Below are 22,264 nucleotides of genomic sequence, written 5' to 3' on the forward strand. Positions count from 1 at the left end.
TCGCTGGATGCTGTGCAGACATCAGCAGCTGTTCATTTCATGCCCTCACGTCTCCTCGTTAGTATAGTGGTCAGTATCCCCACCTGTCACGCGGGAGACCGGGGTTCAATTCCCCGACGGGGAGGTTAAACCTTTTCTGGATTTTTTTTAGTTCTTGACAAATATTCTTGAAGATTAGGCTGAGTCAAGTAGGGAATGGGTGCCAAGAACTGACTCTTTAAGAAAAAAGCACCGGCAACGCTAGTCATCGTACAATATTTGTGCACAATTGCTTACATTAGGCGGCCGGTCCACTTTATTGAGTCCCCCTCAGCACCATTTAGTGCTCCTGTTGTCTGCGAAGTCCAAATTGTAACCCTGAATCAGTTCCTCTTCTGACCCTTTGTATCATGTTACATGACGAGTAATGATCACCTGTTAGCTTTATCCCTAATTATAACTCTCACTCTTTCCCTGCATCTAACCCTAGCTCTAATCCCATCATTAACCTCGGTCCGGGCACACGCGTGAACCCCTACTCTCATCTCAGCCTCTCCTGGTGATACATCACACCTGGGATCGTTTGCTCCCTGTGGGCTGTGGGAAATTTGCTACCAGCACGCCCTGGAAGTGGGGCTCATTCCGCTGCAACGGGAGGTCTTCCCAGGACGCGTCACAGCTCAACGCAAGAGCTCCTGGGTTTCGAAGGCTCTTGCAGCAAGCCTTCACAAAGCAGCAGGGAGCGCCGTTCCAGATGGGAAACTTGAGACTGGATGTCCAGAAAAGCAAGACGTCAGAAGCGAAACCTTTTTCCTGCAGGGTGTGGCATACCATCCGCTTGCTCATTGCGACAGAGGTGGCACTAATGAAGGAAGAGGTCAACGTTACGTTCTTCTTTAAAATGCAAGGCCAGGAAAAGTGGCAGCGGTGGGATTTGAACCCACGCCTCCGAAGAGACTGGAGCCTTAATCCAGCGCCTTAGACCGCTCGGCCACGCTACCTCCCTGCTAGTCGCCGAAAGCGGAACTTGACCCGTTGCCCGGCCCGCTTTAGTGCTTTGCCTTTTCTCCTTGGAAAGTCTGGAGACAGGCAGTGGAAGGGCAGGCAAACTGTCAGGTGCGCAGAGGAGGGGAGACCATGAGGCAAGGTGGGAGATGGGGGCAAGAAGTAAGAAAAAAACTAATCGCAAGCTAGGGCAGGATTCGGAAAGTGAAGCCGAAAAGGGGCTTAGCATGCAGCCCAGGGGTTTCTTTGACTGTCCTAAGCCCACAGGGACTTTGCCGTCCTCAGCTCATGAGACTTGAGATGGGTAGCTTGATTTGCTGAGGAAATGCGGGATGACAGATTCAACTCTGGAGTCAAACATAGCCCGGAACTATCGCCTTAAACTGAGTTTTAAGCCTGGTGCCGATAAAAAGAAAGAAATTAGCCTTAGATCGGGCAAGCCGTTTGACGGGGGAAAATGAGACCCCCTAGGCCAGCTAGGTGGTCGCTGGATGCTGTGCAGACATCAGCAGCTGTTCATTTCATGCCCTCACGTCTCCTCGTTAGTATAGTGGTCAGTATCCCCGCCTGTCACGCGGGAGACCGGGGTTCAATTCCCTGACGGGGAGGTTAAACCTTTTCTGGATTTTTTTTAGTTCTTGACAAATATTCTTGAAGATTAGGCTGAGTCAAGTAGGGAATGGGTGCCAAGAACTGACTCTTTAAGAAAAAAGCACCGGCAACGCTAGTCATCGTACAATATTTGTGCACAATTGCTTACATTAGGCGGCCGGTCCACTTTATTGAGTCCCCCTCAGCACCATTTAGTGCTCCTGTTGTCTGCGAAGTCCAAATTGTAACCCTGAATCAGTTCCTCTTCTGACCCTTTGTATCATGTTACATGACGAGTAATGATCACCTGTTAGCTTTATCCCTAATTATAACTCTCACTCTTTCCCTGCATCTAACCCTAGCTCTAATCCCATCATTAACCTCGGTCCGGGCACACGCGTGAACCCTTACTCTCATCTCAGCCTCTCCTGGTGATACATCACACCTGGGATCGTTTGCTCCCTGTGGGCTGTGGGAAATTTGCTACCAGCACGCCCTGGAAGTGGGGCTCATTCCGCTGCAACGGGAGGTCTTCCCAGGACGCGTCACAGCTCAACGCAAGAGCTCCTGGGTTTCGAAGGCTCTTGCAGCAAGCCTTCACAAAGCAGCAGGGAGCGCCGTTCCAGATGGGAAACTTGAGACTGGATGTCCAGAAAAGCAAGACGTCAGAAGCGAAACCTTTTTCCTGCAGGGTGTGGCATACCATCCGCTTGCTCATTGCGACAGAGGTGGCACTAATGAAGGAAGAGGTCAACGTTACGTTCTTCTTTAAAATGCAAGGCCAGGAAAAGTGGCAGCGGTGGGATTTGAACCCACGCCTCCGAAGAGACTGGAGCCTTAATCCAGCGCCTTAGACCGCTCGGCCACGCTACCTCCCTGCTAGTCGCCGAAAGCGGAACTTGACCCGTTGCCCGGCCCGCTTTAGTGCTTTGCCTTTTCTCCTTGGAAAGTCTGGAGACAGGCAGTGGAAGGGCAGGCAAACTGTCAGGTGCGCAGAGGAGGGGAGACCATGAGGCAAGGTGGGAGATGGGGGCAAGAAGTAAGAAAAAAACTAATCGCAAGCTAGGGCAGGATTCGGAAAGTGAAGCCGAAAAGGGGCTTAGCATGCAGCCCAGGGGTTTCTTTGACTGTCCTAAGCCCACAGGGACTTTGCCGTCCTCAGCTCATGAGACTTGAGATGGGTAGCTTGATTTGCTGAGGAAATGCGGGATGACAGATTCAACTCTGGAGTCAAACATAGCCCGGAACTATCGCCTTAAACTGAGTTTTAAGCCTGGTGCCGATAAAAAGAAAGAAATTAGCCTTAGATCGGGCAAGCCGTTTGACGGGGGAAAATGAGACCCCCTAGGCCAGCTAGGTGGTCGCTGGATGCTGTGCAGACATCAGCAGCTGTTCATTTCATGCCCTCACGTCTCCTCGTTAGTATAGTGGTCAGTATCCCCGCCTGTGGGTTCAATTCCCCGACGGGGAGGTTAAACCTTTTCTGGATTTTTTTTAGTTCTTGACAAATATTCTTGAAGATTAGGCTGAGTCAAGTAGGGAATGGGTGCCAAGAACTGACTCTTTAAGAAAAAAGCACCGGCAACGCTAGTCATCGTACAATATTTGTGCACAATTGCTTACATTAGGCGGCCGGTCCACTTTATTGAGTCCCCCTCAGCACCATTTAGTGCTCCTGTTGTCTGCGAAGTCCAAATTGTAACCCTGAATCAGTTCCTCTTCTGACCCTTTGTATCATGTTACATGACGAGTAATGATCACCTGTTAGCTTTATCCCTAATTATAACTCTCACTCTTTCCCTGCATCTAACCCTAGCTCTAATCCCATCATTAACCTCGGTCCGGGCACACGCGTGAACCCTTACTCTCATCTCAGCCTCTCCTGGTGATACATCACACCTGGGATCGTTTGCTCCCTATCGGCTGTGGGAAATTTGCTACCAGCACGCCCTGGAAGTGGGGCTCATTCCGCTGCAACGGGAGGTCTTCCCAGGACGCGTCACAGCTCAACGCAAGAGCTCCTGGGTTTCGAAGGCTCTTGCAGCAAGCCTTCACAAAGCAGCAGGGAGCGCCGTTCCAGATGGGAAACTTGAGACTGGATGTCCAGAAAAGCAAGACGTCAGAAGCGAAACCTTTTTCCTGCAGGGTGTGGCATACCATCCGCTTGCTCATTGCGACAGAGGTGGCACTAATGAAGGAAGAGGTCAACGTTACGTTCTTCTTTAAAATGCAAGGCCAGGAAAAGTGGCAGCGGTGGGATTTGAACCCACGCCTCCGAAGAGACTGGAGCCTTAATCCAGCGCCTTAGACCGCTCGGCCACGCTACCTCCCTGCTAGTCGCCGAAAGCGGAACTTGACCCGTTGCCCGGCCCGCTTTAGTGCTTTGCCTTTTCTCCTTGGAAAGTCTGGAGACAGGCAGTGGAAGGGCAGGCAAACTGTCAGGTGCGCAGAGGAGGGGAGACCATGAGGCAAGGTGGGAGATGGGGGCAAGAAGTGAGAAAAAAACTAATCGCAAGCTAGGGCAGGATTCGGAAAGTGAAGCCGAAAAGGGGCTTAGCATGCAGCCCAGGGGTTTCTTTGACTGTCCTAAGCCCACAGGGACTTTGCCGTCCTCAGCTCATGAGACTTGAGATGGGTAGCTTGATTTGCTGAGGAAATGCGGGATGACAGATTCAACTCTGGAGTCAAACATAGCCCGGAACTATCGCCTTAAACTGAGTTTTAAGCCTGGTGCCGATAAAAAGAAAGAAATTAGCCTTAGATCGGGCAAGCCGTTTGACGGGGGAAAATGAGACCCCCTAGGCCAGCTAGGTGGTCGCTGGATGCTGTGCAGACATCAGCAGCTGTTCATTTCATGCCCTCACGTCTCCTCGTTAGTATAGTGGTCAGTATCCCCACCTGTCACGCGGGAGACCGGGGTTCAATTCCCCGACGGGGAGGTTAAACCTTTTCTGGATTTTTTTTAGTTCTTGACAAATATTCTTGAAGATTAGGCTGAGTCAAGTAGGGAATGGGTGCCAAGAACTGACTCTTTAAGAAAAAAGCACCGGCAACGCTAGTCATCGTACAATATTTGTGCACAATTGCTTACATTAGGCGGCCGGTCCACTTTATTGAGTCCCCCTCAGCACCATTTAGTGCTCCTGTTGTCTGCGAAGTCCAAATTGTAACCCTGAATCAGTTCCTCTTCTGACCCTTTGTATCATGTTACATGACGAGTAATGATCACCTGTTAGCTTTATCCCTAATTATAACTCTCACTCTTTCCCTGCATCTAACCCTAGCTCTAATCCCATCATTAACCTCGGTCCGGGCACACGCGTGAACCCCTACTCTCATCTCAGCCTCTCCTGGTGATACATCACACCTGGGATCGTTTGCTCCCTGTGGGCTGTGGGAAATTTGCTACCAGCACGCCCTGGAAGTGGGGCTCATTCCGCTGCAACGGGAGGTCTTCCCAGGACGCGTCACAGCTCAACGCAAGAGCTCCTGGGTTTCGAAGGCTCTTGCAGCAAGCCTTCACAAAGCAGCAGGGAGCGCCGTTCCAGATGGGAAACTTGAGACTGGATGTCCAGAAAAGCAAGACGTCAGAAGCGAAACCTTTTTCCTGCAGGGTGTGGCATACCATCCGCTTGCTCATTGCGACAGAGGTGGCACTAATGAAGGAAGAGGTCAACGTTACGTTCTTCTTTAAAATGCAAGGCCAGGAAAAGTGGCAGCGGTGGGATTTGAACCCACGCCTCCGAAGAGACTGGAGCCTTAATCCAGCGCCTTAGACCGCTCGGCCACGCTACCTCCCTGCTAGTCGCCGAAAGCGGAACTTGACCCGTTGCCCGGCCCGCTTTAGTGCTTTGCCTTTTCTCCTTGGAAAGTCTGGAGACAGGCAGTGGAAGGGCAGGCAAACTGTCAGGTGCGCAGAGGAGGGGAGACCATGAGGCAAGGTGGGAGATGGGGGCAAGAAGTAAGAAAAAAACTAATCGCAAGCTAGGGCAGGATTCGGAAAGTGAAGCCGAAAAGGGGCTTAGCATGCAGCCCAGGGGTTTCTTTGACTGTCCTAAGCCCACAGGGACTTTGCCGTCCTCAGCTCATGAGACTTGAGATGGGTAGCTTGATTTGCTGAGGAAATGCGGGATGACAGATTCAACTCTGGAGTCAAACATAGCCCGGAACTATCGCCTTAAACTGAGTTTTAAGCCTGGTGCCGATAAAAAGAAAGAAATTAGCCTTAGATCGGGCAAGCCGTTTGACGGGGGAAAATGAGACCCCCTAGGCCAGCTAGGTGGTCGCTGGATGCTGTGCAGACATCAGCAGCTGTTCATTTCATGCCCTCACGTCTCCTCGTTAGTATAGTGGTCAGTATCCCCGCCTGTCACGCGGGAGACCGGGGTTCAATTCCCTGACGGGGAGGTTAAACCTTTTCTGGATTTTTTTTAGTTCTTGACAAATATTCTTGAAGATTAGGCTGAGTCAAGTAGGGAATGGGTGCCAAGAACTGACTCTTTAAGAAAAAAGCACCGGCAACGCTAGTCATCGTACAATATTTGTGCACAATTGCTTACATTAGGCGGCCGGTCCACTTTATTGAGTCCCCCTCAGCACCATTTAGTGCTCCTGTTGTCTGCGAAGTCCAAATTGTAACCCTGAATCAGTTCCTCTTCTGACCCTTTGTATCATGTTACATGACGAGTAATGATCACCTGTTAGCTTTATCCCTAATTATAACTCTCACTCTTTCCCTGCATCTAACCCTAGCTCTAATCCCATCATTAACCTCGGTCCGGGCACACGCGTGAACCCTTACTCTCATCTCAGCCTCTCCTGGTGATACATCACACCTGGGATCGTTTGCTCCCTGTGGGCTGTGGGAAATTTGCTACCAGCACGCCCTGGAAGTGGGGCTCATTCCGCTGCAACGGGAGGTCTTCCCAGGACGCGTCACAGCTCAACGCAAGAGCTCCTGGGTTTCGAAGGCTCTTGCAGCAAGCCTTCACAAAGCAGCAGGGAGCGCCGTTCCAGATGGGAAACTTGAGACTGGATGTCCAGAAAAGCAAGACGTCAGAAGCGAAACCTTTTTCCTGCAGGGTGTGGCATACCATCCGCTTGCTCATTGCGACAGAGGTGGCACTAATGAAGGAAGAGGTCAACGTTACGTTCTTCTTTAAAATGCAAGGCCAGGAAAAGTGGCAGCGGTGGGATTTGAACCCACGCCTCCGAAGAGACTGGAGCCTTAATCCAGCGCCTTAGACCGCTCGGCCACGCTACCTCCCTGCTAGTCGCCGAAAGCGGAACTTGACCCGTTGCCCGGCCCGCTTTAGTGCTTTGCCTTTTCTCCTTGGAAAGTCTGGAGACAGGCAGTGGAAGGGCAGGCAAACTGTCAGGTGCGCAGAGGAGGGGAGACCATGAGGCAAGGTGGGAGATGGGGGCAAGAAGTGAGAAAAAAACTAATCGCAAGCTAGGGCAGGATTCGGAAAGTGAAGCCGAAAAGGGGCTTAGCATGCAGCCCAGGGGTTTCTTTGACTGTCCTAAGCCCACAGGGACTTTGCCGTCCTCAGCTCATGAGACTTGAGATGGGTAGCTTGATTTGCTGAGGAAATGCGGGATGACAGATTCAACTCTGGAGTCAAACATAGCCCGGAACTATCGCCTTAAACTGAGTTTTAAGCCTGGTGCCGATAAAAAGAAAGAAATTAGCCTTAGATCGGGCAAGCCGTTTGACGGGGGAAAATGAGACCCCCTAGGCCAGCTAGGTGGTCGCTGGATGCTGTGCAGACATCAGCAGCTGTTCATTTCATGCCCTCACGTCTCCTCGTTAGTATAGTGGTCAGTATCCCCACCTGTCACGCGGGAGACCGGGGTTCAATTCCCCGACGGGGAGGTTAAACCTTTTCTGGATTTTTTTTAGTTCTTGACAAATATTCTTGAAGATTAGGCTGAGTCAAGTAGGGAATGGGTGCCAAGAACTGACTCTTTAAGAAAAAAGCACCGGCAACGCTAGTCATCGTACAATATTTGTGCACAATTGCTTACATTAGGCGGCCGGTCCACTTTATTGAGTCCCCCTCAGCACCATTTAGTGCTCCTGTTGTCTGCGAAGTCCAAATTGTAACCCTGAATCAGTTCCTCTTCTGACCCTTTGTATCATGTTACATGACGAGTAATGATCACCTGTTAGCTTTATCCCTAATTATAACTCTCACTCTTTCCCTGCATCTAACCCTAGCTCTAATCCCATCATTAACCTCGGTCCGGGCACACGCGTGAACCCCTACTCTCATCTCAGCCTCTCCTGGTGATACATCACACCTGGGATCGTTTGCTCCCTGTGGGCTGTGGGAAATTTGCTACCAGCACGCCCTGGAAGTGGGGCTCATTCCGCTGCAACGGGAGGTCTTCCCAGGACGCGTCACAGCTCAACGCAAGAGCTCCTGGGTTTCGAAGGCTCTTGCAGCAAGCCTTCACAAAGCAGCAGGGAGCGCCGTTCCAGATGGGAAACTTGAGACTGGATGTCCAGAAAAGCAAGACGTCAGAAGCGAAACCTTTTTCCTGCAGGGTGTGGCATACCATCCGCTTGCTCATTGCGACAGAGGTGGCACTAATGAAGGAAGAGGTCAACGTTACGTTCTTCTTTAAAATGCAAGGCCAGGAAAAGTGGCAGCGGTGGGATTTGAACCCACGCCTCCGAAGAGACTGGAGCCTTAATCCAGCGCCTTAGACCGCTCGGCCACGCTACCTCCCTGCTAGTCGCCGAAAGCGGAACTTGACCCGTTGCCCGGCCCGCTTTAGTGCTTTGCCTTTTCTCCTTGGAAAGTCTGGAGACAGGCAGTGGAAGGGCAGGCAAACTGTCAGGTGCGCAGAGGAGGGGAGACCATGAGGCAAGGTGGGAGATGGGGGCAAGAAGTAAGAAAAAAACTAATCGCAAGCTAGGGCAGGATTCGGAAAGTGAAGCCGAAAAGGGGCTTAGCATGCAGCCCAGGGGTTTCTTTGACTGTCCTAAGCCCACAGGGACTTTGCCGTCCTCAGCTCATGAGACTTGAGATGGGTAGCTTGATTTGCTGAGGAAATGCGGGATGACAGATTCAACTCTGGAGTCAAACATAGCCCGGAACTATCGCCTTAAACTGAGTTTTAAGCCTGGTGCCGATAAAAAGAAAGAAATTAGCCTTAGATCGGGCAAGCCGTTTGACGGGGGAAAATGAGACCCCCTAGGCCAGCTAGGTGGTCGCTGGATGCTGTGCAGACATCAGCAGCTGTTCATTTCATGCCCTCACGTCTCCTCGTTAGTATAGTGGTCAGTATCCCCGCCTGTCACGCGGGAGACCGGGGTTCAATTCCCTGACGGGGAGGTTAAACCTTTTCTGGATTTTTTTTAGTTCTTGACAAATATTCTTGAAGATTAGGCTGAGTCAAGTAGGGAATGGGTGCCAAGAACTGACTCTTTAAGAAAAAAGCACCGGCAACGCTAGTCATCGTACAATATTTGTGCACAATTGCTTACATTAGGCGGCCGGTCCACTTTATTGAGTCCCCCTCAGCACCATTTAGTGCTCCTGTTGTCTGCGAAGTCCAAATTGTAACCCTGAATCAGTTCCTCTTCTGACCCTTTGTATCATGTTACATGACGAGTAATGATCACCTGTTAGCTTTATCCCTAATTATAACTCTCACTCTTTCCCTGCATCTAACCCTAGCTCTAATCCCATCATTAACCTCGGTCCGGGCACACGCGTGAACCCTTACTCTCATCTCAGCCTCTCCTGGTGATACATCACACCTGGGATCGTTTGCTCCCTGTGGGCTGTGGGAAATTTGCTACCAGCACGCCCTGGAAGTGGGGCTCATTCCGCTGCAACGGGAGGTCTTCCCAGGACGCGTCACAGCTCAACGCAAGAGCTCCTGGGTTTCGAAGGCTCTTGCAGCAAGCCTTCACAAAGCAGCAGGGAGCGCCGTTCCAGATGGGAAACTTGAGACTGGATGTCCAGAAAAGCAAGACGTCAGAAGCGAAACCTTTTTCCTGCAGGGTGTGGCATACCATCCGCTTGCTCATTGCGACAGAGGTGGCACTAATGAAGGAAGAGGTCAACGTTACGTTCTTCTTTAAAATGCAAGGCCAGGAAAAGTGGCAGCGGTGGGATTTGAACCCACGCCTCCGAAGAGACTGGAGCCTTAATCCAGCGCCTTAGACCGCTCGGCCACGCTACCTCCCTGCTAGTCGCCGAAAGCGGAACTTGACCCGTTGCCCGGCCCGCTTTAGTGCTTTGCCTTTTCTCCTTGGAAAGTCTGGAGACAGGCAGTGGAAGGGCAGGCAAACTGTCAGGTGCGCAGAGGAGGGGAGACCATGAGGCAAGGTGGGAGATGGGGGCAAGAAGTGAGAAAAAAACTAATCGCAAGCTAGGGCAGGATTCGGAAAGTGAAGCCGAAAAGGGGCTTAGCATGCAGCCCAGGGGTTTCTTTGACTGTCCTAAGCCCACAGGGACTTTGCCGTCCTCAGCTCATGAGACTTGAGATGGGTAGCTTGATTTGCTGAGGAAATGCGGGATGACAGATTCAACTCTGGAGTCAAACATAGCCCGGAACTATCGCCTTAAACTGAGTTTTAAGCCTGGTGCCGATAAAAAGAAAGAAATTAGCCTTAGATCGGGCAAGCCGTTTGACGGGGGAAAATGAGACCCCCCTAGGCCAGCTAGGTGGTCGCTGGATGCTGTGCAGACATCAGCAGCTGTTCATTTCATGCCCTCACGTCTCCTCGTTAGTATAGTGGTCAGTATCCCCGCCTGTCACGCGGGAGACCGGGGTTCAATTCCCCGACGGGGAGGTTAAACCTTTTCTGGATTTTTTTTAGTTCTTGACAAATATTCTTGAAGATTAGGCTGAGTCAAGTAGGGAATGGGTGCCAAGAACTGACTCTTTAAGAAAAAAGCACCGGCAACGCTAGTCATCGTACAATATTTGTGCACAATTGCTTACATTAGGCGGCCGGTCCACTTTATTGAGTCCCCCTCAGCACCATTTAGTGCTCCTGTTGTCTGCGAAGTCCAAATTGTAACCCTGAATCAGTTCCTCTTCTGACCCTTTGTATCATGTTACATGACGAGTAATGATCACCTGTTAGCTTTATCCCTAATTATAACTCTCACTCTTTCCCTGCATCTAACCCTAGCTCTAATCCCATCATTAACCTCGGTCCGGGCACACGCGTGAACCCCTACTCTCATCTCAGCCTCTCCTGGTGATACATCACACCTGGGATCGTTTGCTCCCTGTGGGCTGTGGGAAATTTGCTACCAGCACGCCCTGGAAGTGGGGCTCATTCCGCTGCAACGGGAGGTCTTCCCAGGACGCGTCACAGCTCAACGCAAGAGCTCCTGGGTTTCGAAGGCTCTTGCAGCAAGCCTTCACAAAGCAGCAGGGAGCGCCGTTCCAGATGGGAAACTTGAGACTGGATGTCCAGAAAAGCAAGACGTCAGAAGCGAAACCTTTTTCCTGCAGGGTGTGGCATACCATCCGCTTGCTCATTGCGACAGAGGTGGCACTAATGAAGGAAGAGGTCAACGTTACGTTCTTCTTTAAAATGCAAGGCCAGGAAAAGTGGCAGCGGTGGGATTTGAACCCACGCCTCCGAAGAGACTGGAGCTTTAATCCAGCGCCTTAGACCGCTCGGCCACGCTACCTCCCTGCTAGTCGCCGAAAGCGGAACTTGACCCGTTGCCCGGCCCGCTTTAGTGCTTTGCCTTTTCTCCTTGGAAAGTCTGGAGACAGGCAGTGGAAGGGCAGGCAAACTGTCAGGTGCGCAGAGGAGGGGAGACCATGAGGCAAGGTGGGAGATGGGGGCAAGAAGTAAGAAAAAAACTAATCGCAAGCTAGGGCAGGATTCGGAAAGTGAAGCCGAAAAGGGGCTTAGCATGCAGCCCAGGGGTTTCTTTGACTGTCCTAAGCCCACAGGGACTTTGCCGTCCTCAGCTCATGAGACTTGAGATGGGTAGCTTGATTTGCTGAGGAAATGCGGGATGACAGATTCAACTCTGGAGTCAAACATAGCCCGGAACTATCGCCTTAAACTGAGTTTTAAGCCTGGTGCCGATAAAAAGAAAGAAATTAGCCTTAGATCGGGCAAGCCGTTTGACGGGGGAAAATGAGACCCCCTAGGCCAGCTAGGTGGTCGCTGGATGCTGTGCAGACATCAGCAGCTGTTCATTTCATGCCCTCACGTCTCCTCGTTAGTATAGTGGTCAGTATCCCCGCCTGTCACGCGGGAGACCCGACGGGGAGGTTAAACCTTTTCTGGATTTTTTTTAGTTCTTGACAAATATTCTTGAAGATTAGGCTGAGTCAAGTAGGGAATGGGTGCCAAGAACTGACTCTTTAAGAAAAAAGCACCGGCAACGCTAGTCATCGTACAATATTTGTGCACAATTGCTTACATTAGGCGGCCGGTCCACTTTATTGAGTCCCCCTCAGCACCATTTAGTGCTCCTGTTGTCTGCGAAGTCCAAATTGTAACCCTGAATCAGTTCCTCTTCTGACCCTTTGTATCATGTTACATGACGAGTAATGATCACCTGTTAGCTTTATCCCTAATTATAACTCTCACTCTTTCCCTGCATCTAACCCTAGCTCTAATCCCATCATTAACCTCGGTCCGGGCACACGCGTGAACCCTTACTCTCATCTCAGCCTCTCCTGGTGATACATCACACCTGGGATCGTTTGCTCCCTGTGGGCTGTGGGAAATTTGCTACCAGCACGCCCTGGAAGTGGGGCTCATTCCGCTGCAACGGGAGGTCTTCCCAGGACGCGTCACAGCTCAACGCAAGAGCTCCTGGGTTTCGAAGGCTCTTGCAGCAAGCCTTCACAAAGCAGCAGGGAGCGCCGTTCCAGATGGGAAACTTGAGACTGGATGTCCAGAAAAGCAAGACGTCAGAAGCGAAACCTTTTTCCTGCAGGGTGTGGCATACCATCCGCTTGCTCATTGCGACAGAGGTGGCACTAATGAAGGAAGAGGTCAACGTTACGTTCTTCTTTAAAATGCAAGGCCAGGAAAAGTGGCAGCGGTGGGATTTGAACCCACGCCTCCGAAGAGACTGGAGCCTTAATCCAGCGCCTTAGACCGCTCGGCCACGCTACCTCCCTGCTAGTCGCCGAAAGCGGAACTTGACCCGTTGCCCGGCCTGCTTTAGTGCTTTGCCTTTTCTCCTTGGAAAGTCTGGAGACAGGCAGTGGAAGGGCAGGCAAACTGTCAGGTGCGCAGAGGAGGGGAGACCATGAGGCAAGGTGGGAGATGGGGGCAAGAAGTGAGAAAAAAACTAATCGCAAGCTAGGGCAGGATTCGGAAAGTGAAGCCGAAAAGGGGCTTAGCATGCAGCCCAGGGGTTTCTTTGACTGTCCTAAGCCCACAGGGACTTTGCCGTCCTCAGCTCATGAGACTTGAGATGGGTAGCTTGATTTGCTGAGGAAATGCGGGATGACAGATTCAACTCTGGAGTCAAACATTGCCCGGAACTATCGCCTTAAACTGAGTTTTAAGCCTGGTGCCGATAAAAAGAAAGAAATTAGCCTTAGATCGGGCAAGCCGTTTGACGGGGGAAAATGAGACCCCCCTAGGCCAGCTAGGTGGTCGCTGGATGCTGTGCAGACATCAGCAGCTGTTCATTTCATGCCCTCACGTCTCCTCGTTAGTATAGTGGTCAGTATCCCCGCCTGTCACGCGGGAGACCGGGGTTCAATTCCCCGACGGGGAGGTTAAACCTTTTCTGGATTTTTTTTAGTTCTTGACAAATATTCTTGAAGATTAGGCTGAGTCAAGTAGGGAATGGGTGCCAAGAACTGACTCTTTAAGAAAAAAGCACCGGCAACGCTAGTCATCGTACAATATTTGTGCACAATTGCTTACATTAGGCGGCCGGTCCACTTTATTGAGTCCCCCTCAGCACCAGTTAGTGCTCCTGTTGTCTGCGAAGTCCAAATTGTAACCCTGAATCAGTTCCTCTTCTGACCCTTTGTATCATGTTACATGACGAGTAATGATCACCTGTTAGCTTTATCCCTAATTATAACTCTCACTCTTTCCCTGCATCTAACCCTAGCTCTAATCCCATCATTAACCTCGGTCCGGGCACACGCGTGAACCCTTACTCTCATCTCAGCCTCTCCTGGTGATACATCACACCTGGGATCGTTTGCTCCCTGTGGGCTGTGGGAAATTTGCTACCAGCACGCCCTGGAAGTGGGGCTCATTCCGCTGCAACGGGAGGTCTTCCCAGGACGCGTCACAGCTCAACGCAAGAGCTCCTGGGTTTCGAAGGCTCTTGCAGCAAGCCTTCACAAAGCAGCAGGGAGCGCCGTTCCAGATGGGAAACTTGAGACTGGATGTCCAGAAAAGCAAGACGTCAGAAGCGAAACCTTTTTCCTGCAGGGTGTGGCATAGTATCCGCTTGCTCATTGCGACAGAGGTGGCACTAATGAAGGAAGAGGTCAACGTTACGTTCTTCTTTAAAATGCAAGGCCAGGAAAAGTGGCAGCGGTGGGATTTGAACCCACGCCTCCGAAGAGACTGGAGCCTTAATTCAGCGCCTTAGACCGCTCGGCCACGCTACCTTCCTGCTAGGCGCCGAAAGCGGAACTTGACCCGTTGCCCGGCCCGCTTTAGTGCTTTGCCTTTTCTCCTTGGAAAGTCTGGAGACAGGCAGTGGAAGGGCAGGCAAACTGTCAGGTGCGCAGAGGAGGGGAGACCATGAGGCAAGGTGGGAGATGGGGGCAAGAAGTGAGAAAAAAACTAATCGCAAGCTAGGGCAGGATTCGGAAAGTGAAGCCGAAAAGGGGCTTAGCATGCAGCCCAGGGGTTTCTTTGACTGTCCTAAGCCCACAGGGACTTTGCCGTCCTCAGCTCATGAGACTTGAGATGGGTAGCTTGATTTGCTGAGGAAATGCGGGATGACAGATTCAACTCTGGAGTCAAACATAGCCCGGAACTATCACCTTAAACTGAGTTTTAAGCCTGGTGCCGATAAAAAGAAAGAAATTAGCCTTAGATCGGGCAAGCCGTTTGACGGGGGAAAATGAGACCCCCTAGGCCATCTAGGTGGTCGCTGGATGCTGTGCAGACATCAGCAGCTGTTCATTTCATGCCCTCACGTCTCCTCGTTAGTATAGTGGTCAGTCACGCGGGAGACCGGGGTTCAATTCCCCGACGGGGAGGTTAAACCTTTTCTGGATTTTTTTTAGTTCTTGACAAATATTCTTGAAGATTAGGTTGAGTCAAGTAGGGAATGGGTGCCAAGAACTGACTCTTTAAGAAAAAAGCACCGGCAACGCTAGTCATCGTACAATATTTGTGCACAATTGCTTACATTAGGCGGCCGGTCCACTTTATTGAGTCCCCCTCAGCACCAGTTAGTGCTCCTGTTGTCTGCGAAGTCCAAATTGTAACCCTGAATCAGTTCCTCTTCTGACCCTTTGTATCATGTTACATGACGAGTAATGATCACCTGTTAGCTTTATCCCTAATTATAACTCTCACTCTTTCCCTGCATCTAACCCTAGCTCTAATCCCATCATTAACCTCGGTCCGGGCACACGCGTGAACCCTTACTCTCATCTCAGCCTCTCCTGGTGATACATCACACCTGGGATCGTTTGCTCCCTGTGGGCTGTGGGAAATTTGCTACCAGCACGCCCTGGAAGTGGGGCTCATTCCGCTGCAACGGGAGGTCTTCCCAGGACGCGTCACAGCTCAACGCAAGAGCTCCTGGGTTTCGAAGGCTCTTGCAGCAAGCCTTCACAAAGCAGCAGGGAGCGCCGTTCCAGATGGGAAACTTGAGACTGGATGTCCAGAAAAGCAAGACGTCAGAAGCGAAACCTTTTTCCTGCAGGGTGTGGCATACCATCCGCTTGCTCATTGCGACAGAGGTGGCACTAATGAAGGAAGAGGTCAACGTTACGTTCTTCTTCTTTAAAATGCAAGGCCAGGAAAAGTGGCAGCGGTGGGATTTGAACCCACGCCTCCGAAGAGACTGGAGCCTTAATCCAGCGCCTTAGACCGCTCAGCCACGCTACCTTCCTGCTAGTCGCCGAAAGCGGAACTTGACCCGTTGCCCGGCCCGCTTTAGTGCTTTGCCTTTTCTCCTTGGAAAGTCTGGAGACAGGCAGTGGAAGGGCAGGCAAACTGTCAGGTGCGCAGAGGAGGGGAGACCATGAGGCAAGGTGGGAGATGGGGGCAAGAAGTGAGAAAAAAACTAATCGCAAGCTAGGGCAGGATTCGGAAAGTGAAGCCGAAAAGGGGCTTAGCATGCAGCCCAGGGGTTTCTTTGACTGTCCTAAGCCCACAGGGACTTTGCCGTCCTCAGCTCATGAGACTTGAGATGGGTAGCTTGATTTGCTGAGGAAATGCGGGATGACAGATTCAACTCTGGAGTCAAACATAGCCCGGAACTATCACCTTAAACTGAGTTTTAAGCCTGGTGCCGATAAAAAGAAAGAAATTAGCCTTAGATCGGGCAAGCCGTTTGACGGGGGAAAATGAGACCCCCTAGGCCATCTAGGTGGTCGCTAGATGCTGTGCAGACATCAGCAGCTGTTCATTTCATGCCCTCACGTCTCCTCGTTAGGGGAGGTTAAACCTTTTCTGGATTTTTTTTAGTTCTTGACAAATATTCCTGAAGATTAGGTTGAGTCAAGTAGGGAATGGGTGCCAAGAACTGACTCTTTAAGAAAAAAGCACCGGCAACGCTAGTCATCGTACAATATTTGTGCACAATTGCTTACATTAGGCGGCCGGTCCACTTTATTGAGTCCCCCTCAGCACCATTTAGTGCTCCTGTTGTCTGCGAAGTCCAAATTGTAACCCTGAATCAGTTCCTCTTCTGACCCTTTGTATCATGTTACATGACGAGTAATGATCACCTGTTAGCTTTATCCCTAATTATAACTCTCACTCTTTCCCTGCATCTAACCCTAGCTCTAATCCCATCATTAACCTCGGTCCGGGCACACGCGTGAACCCTTACTCTCATCTCAGCCTCTCCTGGTGATACATCACACCTGGGATCGTTTGCTCCCTGTGGGCTGTGGGAAATTTGCTACCAGCACGCCCTGGAAGTGGGGCTCATTCCGCTGCAACGGGAGGTCTTCCCAGGACGCGTCACAGCTCAACGCAAGAGCTCCTGGGTTTCGAAGGCTCTTGCAGCAAGCCTTCACAAAGCAGCAGGGAGCGCCGTTCCAGATGGGAAACTTGAGACTGGATGTCCAGAAAAGCAAGACGTCAGAAGCGAAACCTTTTTCCTGCAGGGTGTGGCATACCATCCGCTTGCTCATTGCGACAGAGGTGGCACTAATGAAGGAAGAGGTCAACGTTACGTTCTTCTTTAAAATGCAAGGCCAGGAAAAGTGGCAGCGGTGGGATTTGAACCCACGCCTCCGAAGAGACTGGAGCCTTAATCCAGCGCCTTAGACCGCTCGGCCACGCTACCTTCCTGCTAGTCGCCGAAAGCGGAACTTGACCCGTTGCCCGGCCCGCTTTAGTGCTTTGCCTTTTCTCCTTGGAAAGTCTGGAGACAGGCAGTGGAAGGGCAGGCAAACTGTCAGGTGCGCAGAGGAGGGGAGACCATGAGGCAAGGTGGGAGATGGGGGCAAGAAGTGAGAAAAAAACTAATCGCAAGCTAGCGCAGGATTCGGAAAGTGAAGCCGAAAAGGGTCTTAGCATGCAGCCCAGGGGTTTCTTTGACTGTCCTAAGCCCACAGGGACTTTGCCGTCCTCAGCTCATGAGACTTGAGATGGGTAGCTTGATTTGCTGAGGAAATGCGGGATGACAGATTCAACTCTGGAGTCAAACATAGCCCGGAACTATCACCTTAAACTGAGTTTTAAGCCTGGTGCCGATAAAAAGAAAGAAATTAGCCTTAGATCGGGCAAGCCGTTTGACGGGGGAAAATGAGACCCCCTAGGCCATCTAGGTGGTCGCTGGATGCTGTGCAGACATCAGCAGCTGTTCATTTCATGCCCTCACGTCTCCTTGTTAGTATAGTGGTCAGTATCCCCGCCTGTCACGCGGGAGACCGGGGTTTAATTCCCCGACGGGGAGGTTAAACCTTTTCTGGATTTTTTTTAGTTCTTGACAAATATTCTTGAAGATTAGGTTGAGTCAAGTAGGGAATGGGTGCCAAGAACTGACTCTTTAAGAAAAAAGCACCGGCAACGCTAGTCATCGTACAATATTTGTGCACAATTGCTTACATTAGGCGGCCGGTCCACTTTATTGAGTCCCCCTCAGCACCATTTAGTGCTCCTGTTGTCTGCGAAGTCCAAATTGTAACCCTGAATCAGTTCCTCTTCTGACCCTTTGTATCATGTTACATGACGAGTAATGATCACCTGTTAGCTTTATCCCTAATTATAACTCTCACTCTTTCCCTGCATCTAACCCTAGCTCTAATCCCATCATTAACCTCGGTCCGGGCACACGCGTGAACCCTTACTCTCATCTCAGCCTCTCCTGGTGATACATCACACCTGGGATCGTTTGCTCCCTGTGGGCTGTGGGAAATTTGCTACCAGCACGCCCTGGAAGTGGGGCTCATTCCGCTGCAACGGGAGGTCTTCCCAGGACGCGTCACAGCTCAACGCAAGAGCTCCTGGGTTTCGAAGGCTCTTGCAGCAAGCCTTCACAAAGCAGCAGGGAGCGCCGTTCCAGATGGGAAACTTGAGACTGGATGTCCAGAAAAGCAAGACGTCAGAAGCGAAACCTTTTTCCTGCAGGGTGTGGCATACCATCCGCTTGCTCATTGCGACAGAGGTGGCACTAATGAAGGAAGAGGTCAACGTTACGTTCTTCTTTAAAATGCAAGGCCAGGAAAAGTGGCAGCGGTGGGATTTGAACCCACGCCTCCGAAGAGACTGGAGCCTTAATCCAGCACCTTAGACCGCTCGGCCACGCTACCTTCCTGCTAGTCGCCGAAAGCGGAACTTGACCCGTTGCCCGGCCCGCTTTAGTGCTTTGCCTTTTCTCCTTGGAAAGTCTGGAGACAGGCAGTGGAAGGGCAGGCAAACTGTCAGGTGCGCAGAGGAGGGGAGACCATGAGGCAAGGTGGGAGATGGGGGCAAGAAGTGAGAAAAAAACTAATCGCAAGCTAGGGCAGGATTCGGAAAGTGAAGCCGAAAAGGGGCTTAGCATGCAGCCCAGGGGTTTCTTTGACTGTCCTAAGCCCACAGGGACTTTGCCGTCCTCAGCTCATGAGACTTGAGATGGGTAGCTTGATTTGCTGAGGAAATGCGGGATGACAGATTCAACTCTGGAGTCAAACATAGCCCGGAACTATCGCCTTAAACTGAGTTTTAAGCCTGGTGCCGATAAAAAGAAAGAAATTAGCCTTAGATCGGGCAAGCCGTTTGACGGGGGAAAATGAGACCCCCTAGGCCAGCTAGGTGGTCGCTGGATGCTGTGCAGACATCAGCAGCTGTTCATTTCATGCCCTCACGTCTCCTCGTTAGTATAGTGGTCAGTATCCCCACCTGTCACGCGGGAGACCGGGGTTCAATTCCCCGACGGGGAGGTTAAACCTTTTCTGGATTTTTTTTAGTTCTTGACAAATATTCTTGAAGATTAGGCTGAGTCAAGTAGGGAATGGGTGCCAAGAACTGACTCTTTAAGAAAAAAGCACCGGCAACGCTAGTCATCGTACAATATTTGTGCACAATTGCTTACATTAGGCGGCCGGTCCACTTTATTGAGTCCCCCTCAGCACCATTTAGTGCTCCTGTTGTCTGCGAAGTCCAAATTGTAACCCTGAATCAGTTCCTCTTCTGACCCTTTGTATCATGTTACATGACGAGTAATGATCACCTGTTAGCTTTATCCCTAATTATAACTCTCACTCTTTCCCTGCATCTAACCCTAGCTCTAATCCCATCATTAACCTCGGTCCGGGCACACGCGTGAACCCCTACTCTCATCTCAGCCTCTCCTGGTGATACATCACACCTGGGATCGTTTGCTCCCTGTGGGCTGTGGGAAATTTGCTACCAGCACGCCCTGGAAGTGGGGCTCATTCCGCTGCAACGGGAGGTCTTCCCAGGACGCGTCACAGCTCAACGCAAGAGCTCCTGGGTTTCGAAGGCTCTTGCAGCAAGCCTTCACAAAGCAGCAGGGAGCGCCGTTCCAGATGGGAAACTTGAGACTGGATGTCCAGAAAAGCAAGACGTCAGAAGCGAAACCTTTTTCCTGCAGGGTGTGGCATACCATCCGCTTGCTCATTGCGACAGAGGTGGCACTAATGAAGGAAGAGGTCAACGTTACGTTCTTCTTTAAAATGCAAGGCCAGGAAAAGTGGCAGCGGTGGGATTTGAACCCACGCCTCCGAAGAGACTGGAGCCTTAATCCAGCGCCTTAGACCGCTCGGCCACGCTACCTCCCTGCTAGTCGCCGAAAGCGGAACTTGACCCGTTGCCCGGCCCGCTTTAGTGCTTTGCCTTTTCTCCTTGGAAAGTCTGGAGACAGGCAGTGGAAGGGCAGGCAAACTGTCAGGTGCGCAGAGGAGGGGAGACCATGAGGCAAGGTGGGAGATGGGGGCAAGAAGTAAGAAAAAAACTAATCGCAAGCTAGGGCAGGATTCGGAAAGTGAAGCCGAAAAGGGGCTTAGCATGCAGCCCAGGGGTTTCTTTGACTGTCCTAAGCCCACAGGGACTTTGCCGTCCTCAGCTCATGAGACTTGAGATGGGTAGCTTGATTTGCTGAGGAAATGCGGGATGACAGATTCAACTCTGGAGTCAAACATAGCCCGGAACTATCGCCTTAAACTGAGTTTTAAGCCTGGTGCCGATAAAAAGAAAGAAATTAGCCTTAGATCGGGCAAGCCGTTTGACGGGGGAAAATGAGACCCCCTAGGCCAGCTAGGTGGTCGCTGGATGCTGTGCAGACATCAGCAGCTGTTCATTTCATGCCCTCACGTCTCCTCGTTAGTATAGTGGTCAGTATCCCCGCCTGTCACGCGGGAGACCGGGGTTCAATTCCCTGACGGGGAGGTTAAACCTTTTCTGGATTTTTTTTAGTTCTTGACAAATATTCTTGAAGATTAGGCTGAGTCAAGTAGGGAATGGGTGCCAAGAACTGACTCTTTAAGAAAAAAGCACCGGCAACGCTAGTCATCGTACAATATTTGTGCACAATTGCTTACATTAGGCGGCCGGTCCACTTTATTGAGTCCCCCTCAGCACCATTTAGTGCTCCTGTTGTCTGCGAAGTCCAAATTGTAACCCTGAATCAGTTCCTCTTCTGACCCTTTGTATCATGTTACATGACGAGTAATGATCACCTGTTAGCTTTATCCCTAATTATAACTCTCACTCTTTCCCTGCATCTAACCCTAGCTCTAATCCCATCATTAACCTCGGTCCGGGCACACGCGTGAACCCTTACTCTCATCTCAGCCTCTCCTGGTGATACATCACACCTGGGATCGTTTGCTCCCTGTGGGCTGTGGGAAATTTGCTACCAGCACGCCCTGGAAGTGGGGCTCATTCCGCTGCAACGGGAGGTCTTCCCAGGACGCGTCACAGCTCAACGCAAGAGCTCCTGGGTTTCGAAGGCTCTTGCAGCAAGCCTTCACAAAGCAGCAGGGAGCGCCGTTCCAGATGGGAAACTTGAGACTGGATGTCCAGAAAAGCAAGACGTCAGAAGCGAAACCTTTTTCCTGCAGGGTGTGGCATACCATCCGCTTGCTCATTGCGACAGAGGTGGCACTAATGAAGGAAGAGGTCAACGTTACGTTCTTCTTTAAAATGCAAGGCCAGGAAAAGTGGCAGCGGTGGGATTTGAACCCACGCCTCCGAAGAGACTGGAGCCTTAATCCAGCGCCTTAGACCGCTCGGCCACGCTACCTCCCTGCTAGTCGCCGAAAGCGGAACTTGACCCGTTGCCCGGCCCGCTTTAGTGCTTTGCCTTTTCTCCTTGGAAAGTCTGGAGACAGGCAGTGGAAGGGCAGGCAAACTGTCAGGTGCGCAGAGGAGGGGAGACCATGAGGCAAGGTGGGAGATGGGGGCAAGAAGTGAGAAAAAAACTAATCGCAAGCTAGGGCAGGATTCGGAAAGTGAAGCCGAAAAGGGGCTTAGCATGCAGCCCAGGGGTTTCTTTGACTGTCCTAAGCCCACAGGGACTTTGCCGTCCTCAGCTCATGAGACTTGAGATGGGTAGCTTGATTTGCTGAGGAAATGCGGGATGACAGATTCAACTCTGGAGTCAAACATAGCCCGGAACTATCGCCTTAAACTGAGTTTTAAGCCTGGTGCCGATAAAAAGAAAGAAATTAGCCTTAGATCGGGCAAGCCGTTTGACGGGGGAAAATGAGACCCCCTAGGCCAGCTAGGTGGTCGCTGGATGCTGTGCAGACATCAGCAGCTGTTCATTTCATGCCCTCACGTCTCCTCGTTAGTATAGTGGTCAGTATCCCCACCTGTCACGCGGGAGACCGGGGTTCAATTCCCCGACGGGGAGGTTAAACCTTTTCTGGATTTTTTTTAGTTCTTGACAAATATTCTTGAAGATTAGGCTGAGTCAAGTAGGGAATGGGTGCCAAGAACTGACTCTTTAAGAAAAAAGCACCGGCAACGCTAGTCATCGTACAATATTTGTGCACAATTGCTTACATTAGGCGGCCGGTCCACTTTATTGAGTCCCCCTCAGCACCATTTAGTGCTCCTGTTGTC

At 51.2% G+C, this 22,264-nt stretch overlaps 3 non-coding genes across 3 annotated transcripts; 2 read left to right on the forward strand and 1 right to left on the reverse strand.

Annotated features, from left to right (window-relative positions):
- The first annotated feature begins 10,315 nt into the window (after positions 1-10,315).
- Positions 10,316-10,387, forward strand: TRNAD-GUC (transfer RNA aspartic acid (anticodon GUC)). Its single transcript has one exon. It is a non-coding gene; the product is annotated as a tRNA-Asp (tRNA).
- Positions 10,388-11,161: 774 nt separating this feature from the next.
- Positions 11,162-11,243, reverse strand: TRNAF-AAA (transfer RNA phenylalanine (anticodon AAA)). Its single transcript has one exon. It is a non-coding gene; the product is annotated as a tRNA-Phe (tRNA).
- A 1,995-nt stretch (positions 11,244-13,238) lies between these two features.
- Positions 13,239-13,310, forward strand: TRNAD-GUC (transfer RNA aspartic acid (anticodon GUC)). Its single transcript has one exon. It is a non-coding gene; the product is annotated as a tRNA-Asp (tRNA).
- The last annotated feature ends 8,954 nt before the right edge of the window (positions 13,311-22,264 follow it).

This window comes from Ambystoma mexicanum, chromosome 1p, assembly GCF_040938575.1.
Source record: "Ambystoma mexicanum isolate Mex_15411 chromosome 1p, UKY_AmexF1_1, whole genome shotgun sequence".
Lineage (NCBI taxonomy): Eukaryota > Metazoa > Chordata > Amphibia > Caudata > Ambystomatidae > Ambystoma > Ambystoma mexicanum.